The sequence below is a fragment of the Monodelphis domestica genome, chromosome 1 (genome assembly GCF_027887165.1).
Source record: "Monodelphis domestica isolate mMonDom1 chromosome 1, mMonDom1.pri, whole genome shotgun sequence".
Classification (NCBI taxonomy): Eukaryota; Metazoa; Chordata; class Mammalia; order Didelphimorphia; family Didelphidae; genus Monodelphis; species Monodelphis domestica.
The window spans coordinates 662,373,201-662,396,133 of record NC_077227.1 but is presented as its reverse complement, the minus strand read 5'-3'; the positions used below and the strand labels follow the sequence as shown (position 1 = coordinate 662,396,133).

The 22,933-nt window shown below is 36.1% G+C and overlaps 1 protein-coding gene and 1 pseudogene across 3 annotated transcripts in view; one reads left to right on the top strand and one right to left on the bottom strand.

Annotated features, from left to right (window-relative positions):
* The window catches only part of SRBD1 (S1 RNA binding domain 1), a 355,867-nt gene that overhangs the window by 103,957 nt on the left and 228,977 nt on the right, over positions 1 to 22,933 (bottom strand). The gene's annotated exons all lie outside the window — the stretch shown is intronic.
* On the top strand, positions 16,307 to 19,218 carry LOC103093428 (CD9 antigen-like; annotated as a pseudogene).

Here is a 22,933-nt window from a genome sequence, read left to right as displayed (position 1 = left end):
ATTCCTAAGTATTTTATATTGTCTAGGGTGATTTTAAATGGTATTTCTTTCTAGTTCTTGCTACTGAGCTGTGTTGGAAATACATAGAAATACTGATGACTTATCTGGGTTTACTTTGTATCCTGCAACTTTGCTAAAGTTGTTGATTATTTTGAGTAACTTTTTGGTTGATTCTCTAGGATTCCATAAGTAAAGCATCATATCATCCGCAAAGAGTGATAGCTTGGTCTCCTCATTGCCAATTTTAATACCTTCAATTTCTTTTTCTTCTCTAATTGCTACTGCTAGTATTTCTAGTACAATGTTAAATAATAGAGGTGATAATGGGCAATCTTATTGGGAAGGCTTCCAGTTTATCCCCATTGCAGATGATCTTTGCTGATAGTTTTAGATATATGCTGTTTATTATTTTTAGGAAAGGCCCTTCTATTCCTATACTTTCTAGTGTTTTCAATAGGAATGGGTGTTGTATTTTATCAAAGGCTTTTTCTGCATCGATTGAGATAATCATGTGGTTTTTGTCACTTTGCTTGTTAATATGGTTAATTATGTGGATGGTTTTCCTAATATTGAACCATCCTTGTATTCCTGGTATGAATCCTGCCTGGCCATAGTGGATGACCCTTGTGATGACTTGCTGGAGTCTTTTTGCTAGTATCCTATTTAATATTTTTGCATCGATATTCATTAGGGAGATTGGTCTACAGTTTTCTTTCTCTGTTTTTGACCTGCATGGCTTTGGGATCAGTACCAATGTGTGTCGTAAAATGAATTTGGTAGAACTCCTTCTTGGCTTAGTCTGTCAAATAGTTTCTTTAATATTGGGATTAGTTGTTCTTTGAATGTTTGATAGAATTCATTTGTGAATCCATCTGGACTTGGGAATTTTTCTTAGGGAGTTCTTTGATGGCTTGTTCAACTTCTTTTTCTGAAATGGGGTTGTTTAGGTGATTTATTTCTTCCTCTTTTAGTCAAGGCAATTTATATTTTTGTAACTATTCATCCATATCATCTAGATTGCCATATTTGTTGCCATATAATTGGACATAGTAGTTTTTAATGATTGCCTTAATTTCCTCTTCATTAGAGGTGAGGTCTCCTTTTTCATCTTGGATACTGTCAATTTGGTTTCTTTCTTTCCTTTTTTTAATTAAACTGACTAGTACTTTGTCTATTTTTTTTTTCAAAGTACCTGCTTCTAGTCTTATTTATTAAATCAATAGTTCTTTGACTTTCAATTTTATTAATTTCTCTTTTGAGTTTTAGGATCTCTAATTTAGTCTTCATCTGAGGATTTTTAATTTGTTCGCTTTCTAATTTTTTAATTTGCATGCCCAATTCATTGACCTCTGCCCTTCTTAATTTGTTAATATATGAATTCAAGGATATAAATTTCCCCGAGTACTGCTTTGTCTACATCCCATCAGTTTTGAAAGGATGTCTCATCATTGTCATTTTCTTCAATGAAGTTATTGTTTCTATGATTTGTTCTTTACCTGGTTTTGGAGAATCGTATTACTTAATTTCCAATTAATTTTCGATTTACCTCTCCATGTTCCCTTACTAATTATTATTTTCATTGCATTGTGATCTGAGAAAGTTGCATTTATTATTTCTGTTCTTTTGCACTTGTTTGCAATGTTTTTATGCTCTAAAACATGGTCAATTTTTGTGAATGTACCATGTGCTGCAGAAAAGAAGGTATGTTACTTTTTGTCCCTATTTATTTTTCTCCACATGTCTACTAACTTTAATTTTTCTAAGATTTCATTCACTTCTCTTACCTCTTTCTTATTTATTTTTTGGTTTTGATTTATCTAGTTTGGATAGAGGAAAGTTCAGGTCTCCCACTAGTATAGTTCTTCTATCTATTTCGTCCTTGAGTTCCTCTAGTTTCTCCTTTAGAAATTTGGATGCGATGCCATTTGGTGAATAAATGTTGAGTAGAGATATTTCCTCACTGTCTATACTGCCTTTTATGAGGATGTATTTACCTTCCGTATCTCTTTTAACTAGATTTATTTTTACTTTGGCTTTGTCGGATATCATGATTGTGACTCCTGCCTTCTTTTTGTCAGTTGATGCCCAATAGATTTGGCTCCACCATCTTACTTTCCCCTATGTGTATCTACCTTCCTCATGTGTGTTTCTTATAGACAGCATATGGTAGGATTTGGGATTCTAATCCACTCTGTTATTTGTGTTTTATGGGTGAGTTCATTCCATTCACATTCAGAGTTATGATTACTAGCTGTGTATTTCCCAGCATTTTGATTTCTGCTCCTACTCCTGCCTTTTCGTCTTTCACTATTTTCTTCTACACCAATGTTTGCTTTTAAACAGTCCCCCTTGTTCCCACCCTTATTTTACTTCCCTTTCTACCCCCCTTCCTTATTCCCCCCCTTATTTTCCCTATAGTCTTTCTAAAATTAAACCCCCTCTCCCTTGTACTGCTTCCCTCCCCACCAGACCATTTGTTACCCTTCTACTCCCCTAAAGGGTACAAATCTATTCTCTGTCCCCAATGGATTGGATTGTTTTTCCCTCTTTGAGTCAACTTCAAAGCACGTAAAAGTTGAGTATTTCCTGTCTCTGACCTCTTTATCCTTCCAATGTATTGATGTTCTCCTCCCTCCCACCATGAGCTTTTTTGTGACATATAAATTTACCCCCATTTGTTTTTTTTCTCATTTCTTTTATTAACCTAGTTTAAGCTCTAATTATATATATATGTGTGTATATATATGCATACTCATGTGTATGTATTTGTGCATGCATATATCTGTATACCTATTTATGTCTTGTCCTTTCATTCTATAATGTTTGTCACTGTTCCCTATAAATGTACTTCTTTTTGCTGCCCAGATAATAACAGTTTTTAAGAGTTACCAATGACCTCTTTTCTTATAGGGATACATATCATTTTAACTTATTGAATCTCTTAAAATTTTTGTTTTGTTTTGTTTTTCTTTTTTTCCTCTTTTTTAATTACCTTCTGATGATTCTCTTGAGTTTTGTGCTTGGACATCAAATTTTCTGTTCAGGTCTGGTCATTTCTTTATGAATTCTTGAAATTCTTCTATTTTGTTGAATGACCATACTTTCCCCTGTAAGAATATAGTCAGTTTTGCTGGGTAGTTGATTCTTGGTTGTAGACCTAGTTGCTTGCTTTCCGGAATGTCATATTCCATGCCTTTCTTTTTTTCAGTGTGGATGCAGACAGATCCTGTGTTATTCTCACTGTGGTTCCTTGGTATCTGAATTTATTCTTGGCACCTTGTAGTATCTTTTCTTTGGTCTGATAGTTCTTGAATTTGGCTATAACATTCCTGGGTGTTGTCAGTTGGGGATTAAGTACAGGAGGTGATCTGTGGATTCTTTCAATCTCCACTTTTCCTTCTTATTCTAGGATATCGGGGCAGTTTTCTTTAATAATTTCCTGTAATATAATGTCCAGGCTTTTTCTTTTGTCATGGTCTTCTGGTCGACCAATGATTCTTAAATTGTCTCTCCTTGAACGATTTTCTAAATCCTCTGTTTTGTGAATGAGATGCTTCATATTTTCCTCAATTTTTTCATTCTTTTGGGTTTTTTTTTTATAGTGTCCTGCTGCTGTGTGAGGTCACTTGATTCTAGTTGTTGTATTCTGGTTCCTAAAGCCTGGATTTCAATCTTGACGTTTTGGTCGTCCTTTTCATTTTGGTCTGATTTTCTTTGTAGGTCATCTTTCATCCTCTTTACCTCGTCTTTCATCTCCTTTTTCTCATCTTTCATCTTCTTCACCTCATCTTTCATCTCCTTTACCTCATTTTCCAGCTGGTTGATTTTGGCTTTCAAGACACTATTTTCTTGTTTTAGTTCAAGTGCCTCTGTTTCCAGATGACTTATCTTAGTTTTTAAGTTCTTTTCCCAATTGTCTTCAGCCTCTCTTAATTGTGTTTTGAATTGCATTTTGAGTTCTTCCAAATCCTGTATCCAATTCGCTGGGATTTCTGATTTTTCCTTTGCTGATCACTCCCCCTCTGTTTCATTCGTTCTTTGCTCATTACCTGTGCAAAAGATGTCTATTGTAATTTCTTTCTTCTTTTTCTTGCTTGAGTTTACCCCTTCTTTGCTCCCCATATGTCTGTGCTCTTGCTCCTCTCATTTTTTTTTTGTTTTGGGGCTGTCAGTCTCCCCTCTTGGAGCTTTGTCAGATCTCTTGGTACAGTCTCTAGGGGAGGGATGTTAGTTTCCCTGTCCTCTGGAGGCTTTTGTTCTGATTAAGTTTAACTGGGATTGGCTGTATGTGCTCTGAGGCCGAAGATGCCTGGAAGGCTGGGCCGCCCAGGCTCTCTCCAGTTCTCTCCAGCTGTTTCTCCGCTCTCTGCAAGTTTCCCCAGTGACTTTGCCCGCTCTGAGGTTCCTGTCCTTGCTGGAGGCCCTGCACTCTAGGGGGGGGGGGGGGGGGCGGGAGGGGTCCTGGACTCCCTCAGCTCTGAGGCTTCCTGATGGGATTACATTCAACTGGATTGGTCTGGATGTGCCCAAAGGCACCCCCCCCTCCCCCCGGTGAGATGGAAGGACCCAGCCACAGGCCCCAGTCTCTCCCTGGCTTCCTCCCCGCTGTCCACGCTGGACGCTCTGAGCCCGGCGCCCCGCTGCTCACAAGGTAGACCCTCCAAACCAGCACCTTTGCCCATCCAGAGTTTTCTACTGCTGCTGGGGGCTCAGCCCTCTGGGTTGGGGAGGAGGGGTTCTAGGACCTTCCCTCTGCCTTCCCCTTAGAACCTAGTGTTCTCGGATTCCGGCTTTTCAGAGGTGTATTTTTTAATTTGACTCTAGAAGGAGGATTCCCCGCCTCTGTCCTGTTGTTTAGTTTGAATTGCAATCCCCTAGGAGCCTTCAGTTTGTGATCGGTAAAGAAGGGTTTTCAGAGGTCTGAACTTTTGCTGCTTCTAAGCCGCCATCTTGACTCCCACCCCCCCAAGTTGCAAGTATTCTTAAACATTTCAGTATTAATTGTTCAGAGCAAAAATACCTGAACTCATGGACAGTCTTTTCAGAGCCTTAATTCATCAGGGCACATGGGCCTATATTAGTGCCAGTCTTTTCTAAAATCATGACTGAGCTTTGAAACAACTTGGCCTTGGTAAATATTTGATACCCTAAGGGTGTTTATAATCTAGGGGAAGGCCTATAATGGGCAGGCTTTTAAAATTATCTATAGGATAACATACAGTAAGTAATATGGCTGAAAATAGTTATCTTTGGTTGAGTGGTCTGCTCACATTAGATAATATTTCGAGACTAATCTTGATAGATGTGGGAGTTAGTATTTTGGGGGTACATAAACCTTTGGCAAAGTTACAAGAAAAAAATTTGCCAAACTTCTAGAATGCAAACTTTAAAGGTTACAGGTGATTATGGTGATTTATTTTTAACATGAGAAAAAAAATTACAATAAATCACATTTAACAGTTTCTTCTACAAAGTAATTTCTCCAAATGGAGGTTAGGTTGTTCTTATAGTATCACTGGACAATAAGGTATACAACTACCACTATTCACCACTATCACTTCACTAATATTATCATTATTAATCCCTCAAAACTGAATTATTATTTTGTGAATGGAGAAGAGAAATTGCCAAGGCAAGGAAATGTCAGTAAGAGTGATGTATTCTTAGAAGAGCTTTGGTATTCTCTAAGACCATGACAGTAGTTTGGAAGGCCTGGCAAAATCAATGAAAACATTGGACATTGTTGAGTTAGTACCTCAGACACTGTGATATAACTGTTCCTATGAATATAAGAAACAGAATGGCACATGTTTGAAGGCTGGATCTACTGAAAATTGTTTCGATGGTCAGCTTGATGTGGAGGATAATGAAGTAAGTACCTCTCTTTCCTGCTCTGGTACTAAAAGAAGGCAAGATATACCAAACAAATCAGAAATACCAATAACTGCCTTCTGGAAATGCTTCAGAAAGAATGGTACTGACCATCAAAATAAGAAAAGTATTAGTGCATACAAAATGCATGGAAGATAAGGATGTATTTATCATGTGCCAATGCTATATCATTATCATACTGAAAACAGATGCTGCTTGTTGAGGTGCTCCAAGTTAGAAAGACATATATGGCAATCATAAGAAATAAATTTATTCTAAGTCTATTGTAAGGAGGGATGCATGGGGGATTTTTGGAACTTTGGCATCAGGGCTGAAGGAAGGAGAACATTGGTTGGAGAGCAAAGGATTCTGGGAAAGAAAACTGACCTGGGAAAGGTCTACAGAGAATTCTGGGCTTAATTCTGGACCTTAACCTGAGAAGACCTGTTTTGGACTGAGGATTTCACTGAAGCCACCTGAAAGTATCCTGTATTTACATTCAAGCTTCCTAGAGATCATTCTTCAATCAGACATCTCCAAATACCTATTAATTGAGAAGAAGATATCTCAAACCCCAAAGGGGCCTGTCCCAGAGGAGAGAGGCCAGCTCTCTTACCCTCTCAATCTCCTTGCACCTGTCTCCTTATAGTTTCTTTAGGCTAGTCAGACAGATGTATAAAAAAAATAACTGTGGGATTATTTAGCTGGGAAGACAGATCAGAGAAAGCTGGATTTGAGATACTACACTGTCCAAGTCATGGACTGAAGAGGAGAACATGAGGTTAACCTCTCCTCACTTTCCATCACCTAGTTTACCTGAAAGTCCTTTATTAAACCTTACAAAGCAGTCAGATTTTATAAGCTTCTTGATATAGTATTAATAAGGTACAAGAGTCAAGTACTACAGTGTCCTGAGCCTATGGCCTCTGAGGAAGGGCTATTGCTGGGGTCTGCCTCTAGATCGTCTCTGAGGGAAAGGTAGGGGAGGCTTGTCTTCAATTCCCCTTCAGCCATTTCCTCAGGGAATCTAGTGCTACAATAGACAAACACCTCCCTCAAGGAGGAGAGAGGGAAACAGAAGCTAACTTTAGTCAACCTTTGGCTCTCATATACAGATCCTGCTCCATTAACTCTCCTTGTACTCCACTGATACACCATCATAATCAGTGGAGGGCATCATCAAGGAACCATTATTTTTACAATACTTTAAAGAAGTGATAAATTATGAAGATACTTAAAATTGAAACAAAAAAGCTAAAGAACCTGAAAATGTTAAAAATCTAAACAGAAACTCCAGAAGTATTATTAATAATAACAACAGATGGCTAAACATGATACACAGCATTTAGTAGGCATTTAAGAATACTTTACAATTCATTCATCAATCACACTAAAACATTATATTAATTGCTTGATATATATGAATGAAGTCATATAGCATCACAGAGAAATACATTAAATAGCTATTTTATCGTGAAGAACTATTCTGCAATGGTATTAAAAATGTCATCCAGACTCAATAAGTGTAAAGTTATAATGTAAGCCAAGAAAGAATAGAGATTGAGGGCTTTGAACTTTAATCCTGAGGTCAAATGAAACCAATGGATGAATCTTATACTGAAAAACTGACCTTCTCCAGGCAAGACAAATGAAGCATAAGGTTGTTGAGGAAAAGGCCAAGATGGTGGGAAAAGACTGATTGGCATAGAGAAATTAAAGTTTACATAGACACATTTGGAACAATTAATATACAAATAATCTCTCTTTCTCTCTCTGTGTATATATATATATATATATATATATATATATATATATATATATATACACACACACATACTTTTGGAGAAATTAAATACAATATATAGAAAAAATGTCTAAATAATAACCCAAAGGATATTAATAACACAGAATTTGGCAAGCCAAAGTAGCTATAGAAAGATGAATACTCCTCCTTGTAAAAAAGTATAAATGTTCTCAGAGTAAATGACTTACAAGTTAAAATGGTACAGTCATGCATTTTTGTTAATGATATTGAGGTGCTTACCAGTGATTTAAGATTGGGTCACTGCCAACAGGAAAAAAAAAAGTTATACTTTAGGAGACTAGACTTCATGACTAATACAGATTTTGAAATCAATTAGTAGATGCTATATAATACATATCACTGTAATTATAAGAAATAAGAATCTACTAGATGCATGAAAAGATATGATTAATAGCTAAAATTACACAGGACTAACAGCTGACAAAACCTGATGCTATAAATACAATTCCTAAAAAACATCCTTATGGAGTCAATGAATACATTACACAGGAACCAAATCATTATTACTGATAGATCAGGTTTCCACGACTGCCTGGACATAAAATTCATCCACAAAAATTTAAGAATAATGCCTTTTTTTGTCACAACAAATACTAAAAACCTCCAAACTACATAGAATGAAAGGTTTTTAAGATACAGAGACCTAGTTGAAAAAAGTTAAACCATGTGGGAACAGAATGAGGGTAAGATTCCTGCCATTCTCTTATTGAAATTTTCACAAAAATGTTTCCAGTGAATCAACAGAACATGAGTTTACAAACCTATATTCAAGAAAAAGTAGTAATTTTTCACCTGTATAATAATTCGCATATAATTAAACATAAAAGAATATCTAGATAACAATTTTCCTCAGTCATTTCAATCATAACTTCATAAAAATCCAAACAAATGATATGGATAATATTGTCTTAATTCTTCAGAGGTAGAAATTAATATATCAGAAGCTCAAGGTGGGGCAGAGAGGATGAAATAAGGTGCTGGCTAATGAAAAAGGTGACATTAGAAAATTACCAAACATTTCTAAGATGTTATCTAACCTAATCATGAGATCCCTTAATACTTTATTCTTTTTCTTTTAATTTAAACCCTTACTAAATATTGATTCCAAGGCAGAAGAACAGTAAGGGCACAGCATGGGGAAGGGCGAAGGTGTTAGGTTAATTTGTCTAGAGTCACATACACGTGGAAGTTTCCAAGGTCAAATTTGAATTCAGGACCTCAACTTTGCACCTGGCTCTTACTCCACTGAGCCATCTAGGTGCACCCAATACTTTATTTTTAAAAATATATTCCTATATGCTTGTATATATAGTCTTTATATGTTAAAAAAAAACCCAACAACTCTAACTCACCTTTGGAATGTTCTTAATGTGAAGAAATATCTTACCATAGGTTCAGTGGGCACTGGTCTTTACTTCTCTACCTTGCTTACTCATCATATAAAGATAGCTATATTATTTAAAGGACAGATTGCTGGGCCTGAACTCAGGAGGATCTGAGTTCAAATGTGATTTCGGGCATTTACTAGTCATGTGACCTTGGATAAGTCAGCTGATTGTTCTGACTCTTTCAGTATCCTCAACTGTATGATGAAACAATAGTCCCTAACTCACAGGCTGTTGTAATGACCAAATGAGATAATATTTGTAAAGCACTAAGTATAGTGACTGGCACAAAGTAGGAACCTAATAAGTTCTTCCTTTCTTCCTTTTCTCCCCTACTCTGTCTCTGTCTCCTCCATCCATCCCTTATTAGAGAACAACCAGAGATTTGAGCAAGACAGGGAGTTTGACTTTGCTGAAAATGTAACTATGCCAGAAAAAAATTATCTTACATATTTGAAATTAGAAAGACCTATAAATAAGTAATAATAAAAAATAAAGAGTTAAAGTACTTTGAAATCTTAGCTCTGAGATTCCATTTAAAATCACCCTAGACAATATAAAATACTTAGAAATCTATCTGCCAAGAGAAACACAGGAACTATTGGAACACAACTACAAAACACTTTCTACACAATTAAAATTATATCTAAATAATTGGAAAAACATAAAATTTTTTGGGTAGGATGAGCTAGCATAATAAAAATTACAATCCTACCCAAAATAATTTACTAATTTAGTGCCATACACATCAAAATACCAAGAAGTCTTTTTACTCAATTAGAAAAAAAAACCATAACAATGTTAATTTGGAAGAACAAAAGATCAAGAATATCAAGGGAAAAAAATATGAAGGAAGTAGCCTAGCAGTACCAGTTCTTAACCTGTACTATAAAACAATGGTCATCAAAACAATATAATACTGGCTAAAAGACAGTTGGGAGAATCAGTGGAATAGACTTGGGATAAGTGACCTCTGCAAGAGACTATGATAAACCCAAAGATCCCAGATTTTGGGGACAAAAATCCACTAGTTGACAAAAACTGCTGGGAAAACTGAAAAACAGTATGGGAGAGATGCGATTTAGATCAACATCTCACACCCTACACCAAGATAAACTCTGAAAGGGTGAATGACTTGAATATAAAGAAGGAAACTATAAGTTAATTAGGTGAACACAGAATAGTATACTTGTCAGATCTTTGTGAAAGGAAAGATTTTAAAACCAAGAAAGAGTTCGAAAAAGTTACAAAATATAAAATAAATAATTTTGATTGCCTTAAATTAAAAACTGTTTTTACAAATAAGACCAATGCAACCAAAATTAAAAGGGAAGCAACAGATTGGGAAAAAAATCTTCATAACAAAAACTTCTGACAAAGGTCTAATTACTCAAATTTATGAGGAGCTAAATCAATTGTACAAAAAAGTCAAGCCATTCCCCAATTGATAAATGAGCAAGGGACATGAATAGGCAATTTTCAGATAAAAAAATCAAAATTATTAATAAGAACATTAAAAAGTGTTCTAAATCTCTTATAATCAGAGAGATGCAAATCAAAACAGCTCTGAGGTATCACCTCACACTTAGCAGATTGGCTAACATGACAGCAAAGGAAAGTAATAAATGTTGGAGGGGATGTGGCAAAGTTGGGACATTAACACACTGCCAGCGGAGTTATGAATTCATCCAATCATTCTGAAAGGCAATTTGGAACTATGCCCAAAGGGCACGAAAAGACTGCCTGCTCTTTCATTCAGCCATAGCACTACCAAGTTTGCAACCCAAAGAGATAAGGAAAAAGACTTGTACAAGAATATTCATAGTTGTGCTCTTTGTGGTGGCAAAAAATTGGAAAATTAGGGGATGCCCTTCAAATGGGGAATGACTGAACAAATTGTGGTACATGTTGGTGGTAGAATACTATTGTGCTCAAAGGAATAATGAACTCAAGGAATCCCATATGAACTGGAATGACCTCCAGGAATGGATGCAGAGTGAGAGGAGCAGAACCATGAGAACATTGTACAAGGTGATACAATCAAATGTAATGGACTTCTCTATTAGCAGAAATGCAATGATCCAAAACAATTTGGAGGGACTTATGAGAAAGAACACTATCCACATTCAAAGGAAGAACTGTGGGAACAGAAACACAGAAGAAAAACAACTGCTTGATCATATGGGTCAATGGGGATATATTTGGGGATATAGAATCTAAATCAGGGGTCCCCAAACTGTGACCCCCTGAGGCCATTTATCCGGCCCCCACCACACTTCCAGAAGGGGCACCTCTTTCACTGGTGGTCAGTGAGAGGAGCACAGGATGCATCTGTGCTCTTGGAATATCGTATGTGGCTGCGTCACAAAGCAAGACTTTGCTCACTTACAGTACCACTTCCAGTGACATAATCCTTTGCATGGCACCTTGTTGTAAGAGTAACTGAATGAGATGGGGGCAACTGGGTAGCTCAGTTGATTGAGAGTCAGGCCTAGAGACAGAAGGCCCTAGGTTCAAATATGGCCTCAGACACTTCCCAGCTGTGTGACCCTGGGCAAATCACTTGACCCCCATTGTTTAGCTCTTACCACTCTTCTGCCTTGGAGCCAATATACAGTATTGACTCTAATACAGAAGGTAAGGGTTTAAAAAAAAAAGGTAACTGAATGAGAACATGGAGACAAATCAACCTTACTTCCTTAAAATAGATTAGGGAAACCATAAATTCCCTGCACCCTAATCCCAACTCCCTAACTTTCTTCCTTTAAAATTAATTTCCTTTTGAAAGTATTATATTGTGAAATTAATATATTGAAAGTTGCTTCTAACTTACCATCTCTGAAGAGCTGTTAAGATCAACAGAAATAGACAGGAAGTGGGTGGGGGGAGGAATGAGAAGCTCAGTTTCTCCTGTAACCTTATTTCCTAATGTCACTGTTCCAGCACTTCCCTTACCTTAAATACTCTAGTGGAAGGAGCCTCTATTACATATGCAATCACATGTGAAAGCATTTGAAGTAAAATTGGGTTTCCTTACCAAACAAGTGAAGGAGTAAAATTTCTGCCATCTCCCCTTAAATCAAAATCTGTTAGCGGAAAAACCCTTGATTGCATTCCCCAAAGAAACATGTGTGGATTCACTGGAAAAGTTGCAAAAGGAGTTCCAATTCAGATTTAAAGAGCTTCATCCCTGTGAACAGGACATACAGCTTTTCCGTTACCCATTTTCTATTGACACTGAAAATGTGGATACAATTTACCAAATGGAACTGGCTGAACTGAAGAATTGTTACTCTCTGAAAGATGCATTCAAGTCAAGCAGCTTGCCTAATCTCTATGCATCTCTCCCCTCTGAGACATATCCTAATCTCAGGAACCATGCACTCAAAATGGCAACCATCTTTGGCAGCACTTATGTCTGTGAACAGACTTTTTCCAGAATGAAACATCTGAAATCTCCAACCAGATCTAGACTAATTGATGAATGCTTGCATTACTTGTTACGGCTAGCAGTGACAAATATGGAAATGGACATTGGCCATCTCATTAGCAAAAAAGCAGGTCCATAGTTCCCATTGAAATACTAGTCAATTTGTTGATTTAAATTTACTTGTTCTTTATTTTAAATATTGTATTTGCTCCCATTATTTTTTTACTTTAAAATAAGATATGTGCAGTGTGCATAGGGATTCGTTCATAATTTTTTTTTATAGTCCAGTCCTCCAACGGTCTGAGGGACAGTGAATTGGCCCCCTGTGTAAAAAGTTTGGGGACCCCTGTTCTAAACAATCACCCTAGTGCAAATATCATTAATATGGAAATAGGTCTTGATCAATGACCCATGTAAAACCCAGTGGAATTGCATGTCCACTATGTGAGGGGGATGGGAGGTGGGGACAGAAAGAACATGAATCTTGTAACCATGGAAAAATATTCTAAATTAACTAAATAACACCCTCCCTCAAAATAAACAAACAAACAAATAAATGAATGAATGAATGAACAAATAAATAAATAAACAAACAAACAAACAAACAAACGAATGAATGAATGAATGAATGAATGAATGAATGAATGAATGGAATGAAATGAAATCTCAGCTCTGCTGCTGCTAACTTTCAAGACTGTGAACACTTTTATAGGCTTTATTTTCCTAATCTATAAAATCATGGGTTTGCTTCACTTTCTAAAGTGCTTTCCCTCTACAATCAAATGTAATGAACTTCTCCATTAGTGGCAATGCAGTGATCCTGAACAACTTGGAGGGACTTATGAGGAAGAACACTATCCACATTCAGAGGAAAAACTGTGGGAGTAGAAACACAGAAGAAAAACAACTTCTTGAATACATAGGTCAAGGGGGATATGACTGGGGTTATAGACTCTAAATGAACATCCTAGTGCAAACATCAACAACATGAAAATAGATTTTGTTCAAGGACACATGTAAAACCCAGTGGAATTGTGCGTTGGCTGTGGGAAAGGGTGGGGAATAGGGGAGGGAGGGAAAGAATATGATTCTTGTAACCAAAAAATAATGCTCTAAATTGACTAAATAAAATTTCCCCCCCCAAAATAAATACATAAAAAATAAAGTGCCTTCCCTTCTCTAAATCTTATGATTCTGTGATTTCAGTAGAATAATAACACATAATGATGATTTTGCTATGTATAACTCTGGAAATAAGTCAATCTTATTGAGTTATACTTGGATTATATTTATTGTATATATTTTGTATTTAATAATAGTAAACATAAAATAACAGAAAAACAAATATGTATTTGATTAGATATTTTGAATGATCACTTTTTAAAAGATACCTTGAACTTTTATATTTCGGGGGGGAGGGGTAGAGGGAAGACATGGCCTTGTGTTTTCATGGTAAATGGAATTCACAGAATGTGGGAATTCCTTCCACCAAATTATAAATCCCATAATTTTCCTGTTATTTGTCATCTGAGAGCCAGAGATTTTTACCTTTTTTTGTATCATGGGCTCCTCTAACAGTTTGGTAAAGCACATTAATCCATTTTCAGAATGATTTTAGGTACATAAAATCAAATACAGAAGATTACAAAGAAAACCATACAGGCTGAAAGAGTTGCCAAATATTTTTTAAAACAAGTTCATAGATTCCAGGTTAGGAACCCCTAGCAAAGAGAACAGCCTAGGATACTAAGATGCTTTCAATAAATGCTTTCTGTGCTAGGAGATATAATGGATAGATGTCTGGACTTGGAGTCAAAGATGTGAGTTTAAATCTGGCTTCAGTTATTTATTAAATGTGTGACCATGGTAAAGTCACTTAGCTCTCTCTTCCTCAGTTTCTTCAACTATAAGATGGGGATAATAATAGCATTTATCTCCAAGGGTTGTTGTGAGGACAAAATGAGATCACATTTGTAAAGTAATTGTTACCATTATTGTTATTATTGTTGTTATTAACTCTTTAGGTGATACATATGCCAGAGACAGAATCTGAGCCCCAATTCAAAAGCCAGTCCTTTAAGCCTTATACCATGGTGCCTTGGTGCCTGTCACTCTCAATATATGAAATTCAGTTAAAAACCTAACTCATTTTACTAAATTCTATTTAGTTTTAGAGTACAGACCATTCTGCCTTTATGTAACTGGACCATTCAACAGACATCTCCATAAAGCTATTTCGATTATATAATGTGAATTTGCCTATGGATATAGGGGAAAGGAAAGGAGAAGAGTAGGAAGAGGGCTCAGGTCTATGGTGGGATAGTGCTGGCACACCATTTAAGGCCACTAGGTACCAAATAGAGACAGGCCAGAAAGGGACAGGTATGGGGAGGATTTGGGAGGAGAAGTGAGGACAGAGTAGAGCAAAGATTTCCTCTCTCTGTGGTGACTTCAAATCAAACTCCCTGACCCATAGAGTCAACCTTCTGTTGTTCTGCTTTCACTTGGAGGATTTCTTTTTAGGTGTTTTTTTTTTTTTTTAAGTTTTTTTGGGTGCATGGTGCAGGTTTCAGATCCCTGGGCTAAGGGGAGAAAGCATAATACTGCACAGTAAAGTTAACAAAAGTGTGTTTTGTTTTGTTTGTTGAAGTGTGGATTTCTTTCAGAATTATTTATACATTGTCAAGTTTGTTTAATGCGAATTTACCAAAAGCAAGAAATATCTATACTGAATAACCAAAGTTGAAATTAAACTTCTCTTTCTTGGACAAACATAATTTACCCTACCCAAAGATCTTATTAGACAACCTTACTCATCAAACCAATTACTTTATGTAGCAAAATCATATTTGTTTAGTGGTCTATGACTATATCCTTATCATAAGACTCTTGGAATGCTGAAACACAAAAATGCCTTTCCCTATCAGTTTTATTTTATACCTTTTTGTCAAATTTCATTCACCTCTACATTAGTTAGTATTGCTGCATTCTCAGCTCATTAGTCTGTGTACCTGCCAATCAAAAACACACCCTATCACTCTATTATTATTATGACAGCAAAAAAAAAAAGTAGGTTCTTTACTTGGGTATCTAAACCACAGAAACTAAGTTCCGAGCTCATTCTTGAGGAAAGGTACCCATGCCAACTTCTTAAGTAGATAGCATTAGCCTTAAGTTACAAAGTCCCTTTTGGAGCTTAATCATCAACAAGCATTTATTAAGCACCTATTATGTGTCAGGTGTACTAGTAGGAAAGAAATAGTAGCAATCCTTAACATACAATGAATATAAATTAGTAAATAAAAGTTAAGAATAGCAGCCAAGAGGAGCAGGAAAAACTTCAAGTCAAAGGTGTCCTTTAAGCAGAGTTTTGGATAAAGTAGATGAGGCAAAAGAGGTGGGAACAAATTCTAGACATGGATGATAGCCAACAAAGACAAAGAGATTAAAGATGACATTTCTTGTGCAAAGAACAGAAAGACAATCAGGTTTGGCTGAATTAATAACTGAAAGAATGAGATTAAAGTATAATAAGGTTGGAAATGCTGGTTGTAAAGGGGCTTATATTTGATTTTAGAGAAGATAGGGAGCCACTGATGTATATTAGGTAATCACTTTGACAGCTGAGTAGAGGGTTGATTAGAGTCAGGAAGAGACTTGAGGCAAGTGGGGTCAATTAGGAGACTAATCCAGTAATCAACGTAAGAAGTGATAAAAGCCTGCTCTAAGTGGAGTAATTGTATAAAAACAGAAGAGGTAAGATTCAGGACCTGTAGTGAAGTTAGAAATAGCAAGATCTGGCAACTGATTAGATGTGGACAAAACAAGAGTGAAGAGTCTAGGATAATACAAAGATTATAAATCTATGACAGTGAAAGGATTTTATTGTCTTTGACAGAAATAGGGATGTCTGGGAAAGGTTGAGGGCAGATAGATAAAGAGTTGAGTTTTAGATATGATGAGCTTAAGACATCTCTGGGACATCTAGTTTGAAACATACTGATACTGTAAGACTGAAGTTAATAGAGTCATCTGCATAAAGATGATGGTTAAATCTCAGCTATTAAGAGAGAGAAAGTATAGAAGAGGGCCAATGAGAGAGAGAGCTCTGGGGGATATGCAGAGTTAAAAGAGTGTGAACTGGATGATGAGTCAGCAGTGGAGATTAAGGAGCAGTCAAGCAGGCAGGAGGCAAACCAGGGGAGAGTAGTGTCATAAAAGTACAAAGATCAGCAGCCCTAAGGCCACCCAGTAGCTGCTCCTATCTTAGTATAGTTACTTGTTGGGTTTTATTTGGTCTCTGTGTGCATTCAGCTCCCCTCACTGCAAACCCAAAGCCTCCACCATGCCGGTTAAAGGAGGTACCAAGTGCATTAAATATCTACTGTTTGGATTTAACTTCGTCTTTTGGCTCGCAGGAATCGCAGTCTTTGTCATTGGCCTATGGCTCAGATTCCACACTCAGATGAAGAGCATCTTCAATCAGGAAGACAACAACAATTCTAGTTTCTACACAGGTGTTTATATTGTGATTGGAGCTGGTGCCCTTATGATGCTGGTGGGTTTCCTGGGCTGCTGTGGGGCCATGCAGGAGTCCCAGTGCATGGTGGGCTTGTTCTTTGCCTTCCTCTTGGTGATTTTTGCCATCGAAATAGCCGCTGCCATCTGGGGTTATTCCCACAAAGAAGAGGTGATTCATGAGGTCCAGGCATTTTATAAGGAAATTTACAGGAAGATGAAGGACAAAGAAAGTCCCTACAAGGACAAGGACACCCTCAAAGCCATCCACCAGGCAATAGATTGTTGTGGTTTGACTGGGGCTCCGGAACAGTTCATCATGGATATCTGTCCCAACAAGGATATTATCTCATCAATTACTGTGAAGCCTTGCCCACAAGCTATTGAGGAAATTTTCAACAATAAGTTCCACATCATTGGAGCCCTCAGCATAGGGATTGCTGTTGTGATGATCTTTGGCATGATTTTCAGTATGATTCTGTGCTATCCGGAGGAACCAAGAAATGGTCTAGAGTCTTTTGCTTTCATCCCCTGAGCAGGAAAGTCTGCCCTCTAGAATTGTTTTGTTTGTGTCTTCTTTTATTTTCTTTGCCACTAACTTTAGTATTCATTCTGCATTTTTAAATGTACAAAGTTGTTCTATATTTGTTATCTTTTTAATGCCTTATTTGATATTGATATTTGTAGTTGAGGGTGATTTAATCAGGATGTAACTTTATGTTGAAGACAATTTCATACATAATAAAGATTATGACAATAAAAAAAGTACAAAGATTAAAGAATATCAACAAGGGTTAAATGTAGCAGCTAGGTCAAGGATGCTCGGGACTGAGAAAAGAAGAAAGCACTGAAAACTGTAGAGAGCAATTTAAGTTCAGGAATAGGATCAAAAGCCAAAGAATGGAAAGGTGAGAACTGAGTAAGAGGAAAGTAGAGACAATTAAGTTAGGCAATTTTTCTGAGACGTTTGGTTGAGAAACGAGTGATATATATATATACACCAATAATGTGGGGATGGTTGGCCCTTTAGAACGTTTTTCAAAGAAATCACATCCAAAGGCAGGAATCATTTAAAAAGGGGCTGAAATTTTTAGAAGAAATGAATGAAGAGGCAATCTGAAAAAAAGGGGAAGGGGATGAAATCAAGTGCACATGTAGAGGAGCTGATTTGGGCAAGAAAGACTACCTCTGTCAGAGAATGAGGAAAAGTAGAGAGTAGGAGATGATACAAAGTGCTCTGAAATGAAGAGAATGGGAGAAAAAGCCTCTATTTTTACATTAAAAGTAAGCTCCTCAAGTGATAGGAGTAGGGGATAGGGAAGATGTGAAAAACTTGAAGAGCAGTAGAAAGTTTGGACTAGCTTCTGTGAAGAGTGAAAATCAGTTCAGGAAAACTACAAGGACTACCTTGCTGCATTGAGACTGAATAACATGAATTTATAAAATATATGCAGTCAACATGGTTGTGGGACTTGCCCCAGCTTCATTCTAGTGGCTTATGAAGAGAAGCAGAGGAAGCAAATGGTTTAAGTAAATCAGGGTAGATGTTTGGCAAGAGGAGGGCAGTGAGAGGTTGAGTTCCAGTCTGAAAAATCAGTGACCAAAGGACTTTACTGTTTTTACCAGTAATATGAGAATATTATATTCCCTAAATAGCAAATCACAAAAATCCTTCAGAACAACAAGACAGTAAATTTACAAAAGATTGTTCGTAAGGACTAAGTTTAGAAATTATAAAAACATACAATCAAATATCACTGGTAAGGAAAATTCCATACAAGAAAATACCAATTTAAATGACTTAGTTCTCTCATGTTTCTCTGAACTTGTGTTTATCATTTATGTTCAATAATAGCTAATTTTATTTATAGCACATCATTTGCTGAACCATGTCCCCATCACTGGGCACCTACTTTGTTTTAGGGCTTCTGGTAAAATAAAAAGTGCAGCTATTAATATACATATAGTGGTAGGATCATTGTGCTAAAGGGAATAAATAGTTCAGTTACTTTTCTAAACATGAATAATATAATTTTCTAGCATTAATTTTCCTGTATGTACTATCTGTCAATATGTGATCTTTGTCAAACACTGCTAAAGTAATTGGAATGTATTTAGGCTGACCTGTTCATTAGAAAGAAAATCTAAAGACATAAGAAATTGAAGCTAAATAAAATACCCTAAAAGTCCTCCTTATAGAGGCAAGTAAAGAAGTTTGTTTCATTATGCCCTCAAAGGTAATAAATGAGAAACCTTATTTCATGGGAAATTTTTTTCATCATGAAGCTTGGTTTATTCACCATGAAGGTAAAGACAGTAAACTATGAAGATAATTGAGGCTTCAGAACAAATATCTTCCACAAAGGATGAAGAAATAAAGACTCTTTATTAAGAACTTAATTAAAACAATGTGCATTTCTGAGTATTTGGTGACAGCAAAGGACAATTAAAATTAGGTTGAAAAATATGGTTCAAGATCAAGGAATGAAAGAAGCTAAAAGCTTTTAATAACTCAAAGGCCTCATATCTATAGGTTATCAGTAATTATTACTCTCTTAATGATAGTCTTTAGACACTTGATATATTGAGTACCAAATGGCATGATAAGACAAAACATATCTTAACAAATTTGAATCAAATGGCTACGAATAGATATTAATTCTGCAATCAGTGTTCTGGGCACAGATCACTGGCTGGTCAAATCTAAGGGCAGAGTAACATCAAATTCGAAGAAAAATTGAGGGTGAGAAGGCACTGTGTATAATTATAGTAGTTCTGACATACTGATTAAATAAGTCCCTGAAAAATGGGAAAGGTAAAGTCCAAACATGGAATATATTATCTAAAAAAGTTTAAATGGTGCAAAATAGTTATAACAATTAGAAATCTAAAGAAGGCAGATACCACCTTAACCAGGAAAACAACAACAACAACAAAAAAAAAAACCTTTTTCTTTATTTTAGCATATAGGACAATCAGGAGGCAACCACATCAGATTACTACATTTCTGCAATGGCATGAAGGATAACACAATGTTAAAATGAGTATTGCTACATAAAACATCAAAAAAGCAGTTTAAAAAATCACCCTTTGCTGTCTTGAACATGTTGAGTTCAAGTAGGCCTACAGGATACCTAGTATAAGATGTCGAACTGGTAATTCATGATGCAAGCCTAGAGCTCTGGGGAGAGACTAAGGCTGAAAGAATAGATTTAGTAATTATCTGCCTGGAAATAATTAAATTTAAGAGATCTGATTAGTTGGTAGAGTGATGGGGTTGGAATAAGGAAGACCTAAATTTGAATCCTACCTCAGACATCTGTTGTGTAACCATGGGCAAATCATTAACTTCTCTCATTCTTAATTTCGTTTGCTATATAAATTTAGGACAATAATAAATACCTACATTACAAAAAAAAAAAAATCGCCCTTTGTAGAGTAAGCCTTGAAATCTAGTTCAGCTATATTTTCTTCACATCTATAAATGAATCCAAAAGGACAACAAACAAAAAATAAAACATCTGTTGATGACAAACAGTAGTACTATCTGCATTTAGACTTTATAATTTCTAAATGTAAAGTGGTAACAGCATTTAAAACAATGAAACTTAGTAAAAGTAGCTGACCAAGTGCATATGGAATCAATCTGTGCTAAAACAACACAACCTTTTAGCACTGAGCAATGGATTAACAATATATCTCAAAAAGGGGAACATTTCAAAAGAATGAAAAAGATAATAAATGGCATTTTTGACTAAAATATAAAGTTGTTCAAAGTGCCAATGGCAATATACTTACCTCATTTCTATAATATGTCATAAAGGTTTTTGTATCTCATAGTGATGAAAATAGACAAGTTTTTTTTTAAGATGATTTTCTACTGGATCTCATATTTATGTATACATAATTGAATAAGAGTTGTAGAAAACATGCAATTATTTGCTTTAAAGAAAAAATTTAGGGGGCAGGTAGGTGGTTCAGAGGCTTGAGAGCCAGGCCTAGAAAGGAGAGGTTCTGAGTTCAAATATGGCCTCATATACTTCCTAGCTATGTGACTGTGAGCAAGTCACTTAACATTCCACTGCTTAGTTCATACTATTTTCTGCCTTGAAACCAATACATAGTACTAATTCTAAGAAAGAAGGTAAGAAGTGTTGTTGTTTTTTAAAGAAATTTTTTAAAAATTTAATTCAGTACATCAAAAATGTAGTTTTGATAGTTCATAGCAGTGTCTCATGCATATGAAAAAAATTTAAAGGCATAATCTGCAAAGTACTGATACGAATCAATACTAAATAGAAAGGCATTTGTTTGTTAAAGGTATTAACTAGCATCATGGATTCTCAACTGGTTCAAATGCTTTATTTTCAAGAAACATGACTTCTTTCATGATTTCACTTCACTCTAACATATGCTTTCCTCAAAGCAAACTCAATTCCTCTCACCTCAAATTTCCACAATTTGTCCGGATCTCTCCTCTGTAGTTACTACATTTGGTCTTGTATTATGGTTATGTATATGCTGTAATTATATGTACATTTAGTAATGTCATATCTTGATTAAAATGTAAGCTCCTTGACAACAGGATCTATAGATTTGTGTGAGTCTAGTTGCTATATATTTCATTACTTTTTCTACAACCTCTCTAGCATATTCTCTTCTAATCATTAAGAGAGCCACCACTCTAGGTCAAGCCCTCATCAACTTCTCACCTGGACTACTATAACAGACTTCTAAATTGTCTCTTCCTACTCCAATCCAAATTCCACTTAGTTGTCAATGTGATTTTCCTAACACATAGGTTACCCTCTCTCTACTTGGTAAATTTCATTGCCTTTCTATTACTTCTAGAATTAAATATTAAATCCTTCAGCACGTAACACTCTACAAAATCTGGCCCTCTTCCTTCCAGAATCATTAGACTTTAATGCCCTCTACACACCATGATCCAGCCACACTGACCTATTGCTGTTCCATACACAAAGCTTTTCATCTATCTCAACGCCTTTGTATTTTACTCTGGCAGGTAATGCTCTCCCTACCAACCTTCAATTCTCTGAATATGTGCCTTTCTTTAAAACTCAATTCAAGTGCCATTTTCTCCAGAAAGCTCTTCTTGGTTTCCCTTAGCTGCTAATGCCATCTCCACTAGTGCCAACTCCTCTAAAGTTATCTTAATATATATTATGAGTTCTGACATATATGTCATTACAATGTAAACTTTCTGATGGCAAGGGATATTTTCACTGTTGATTTGTCTCTACAGATCTTGGCATAATGCCTGGCACATAAATGTTGATTAATGAATATTTTACAGAATTACTTAAGAGTTGAGAGCGTCCTCAATAGCAACTACTCCAATTCATACACAAAAAGAATCCCCAATAAATGATCAAGCCCTTGCTTTAAAAACTCTAATGAGAAAGAAATCCACCACTCTTAGAGTTTGGCCATTCGACTTTTAGATAACTCTGTTAGGAAGTTTCTCTTGACATTAAATATAAATTTGTCTCTTTAGAAATTCTACCCATCCCTCCTGGTTCTGTCCTCTAAAAGAGACAATAGAATATCTAATGCAATCACTCTCATCTTAGACATGAAGAAAATGAAGAGTGGCATATTGGTGACAGTCTGAAAGAAAATAAAAATCAGCATGGTGCATATAGGACACTGATCCTAGAACCGGGAAAACCTGAGTTTAAGTTCTATCTCAACCACTTACCAGCTATATGGCCCTACACAAATTGCTTAACTTCTCTCAGCCTCAGTTCCCTCTTATGTAAAATGATGGATTTGGACTCAATGGTCTCTAAAGTTCCTTCCAGCTCTAAATCAATGATCCTAAATCTGTTAATTTTGTTAGCTGAGTGTTAACCTAGGAATAATATCCAATGAGGCTGAAAA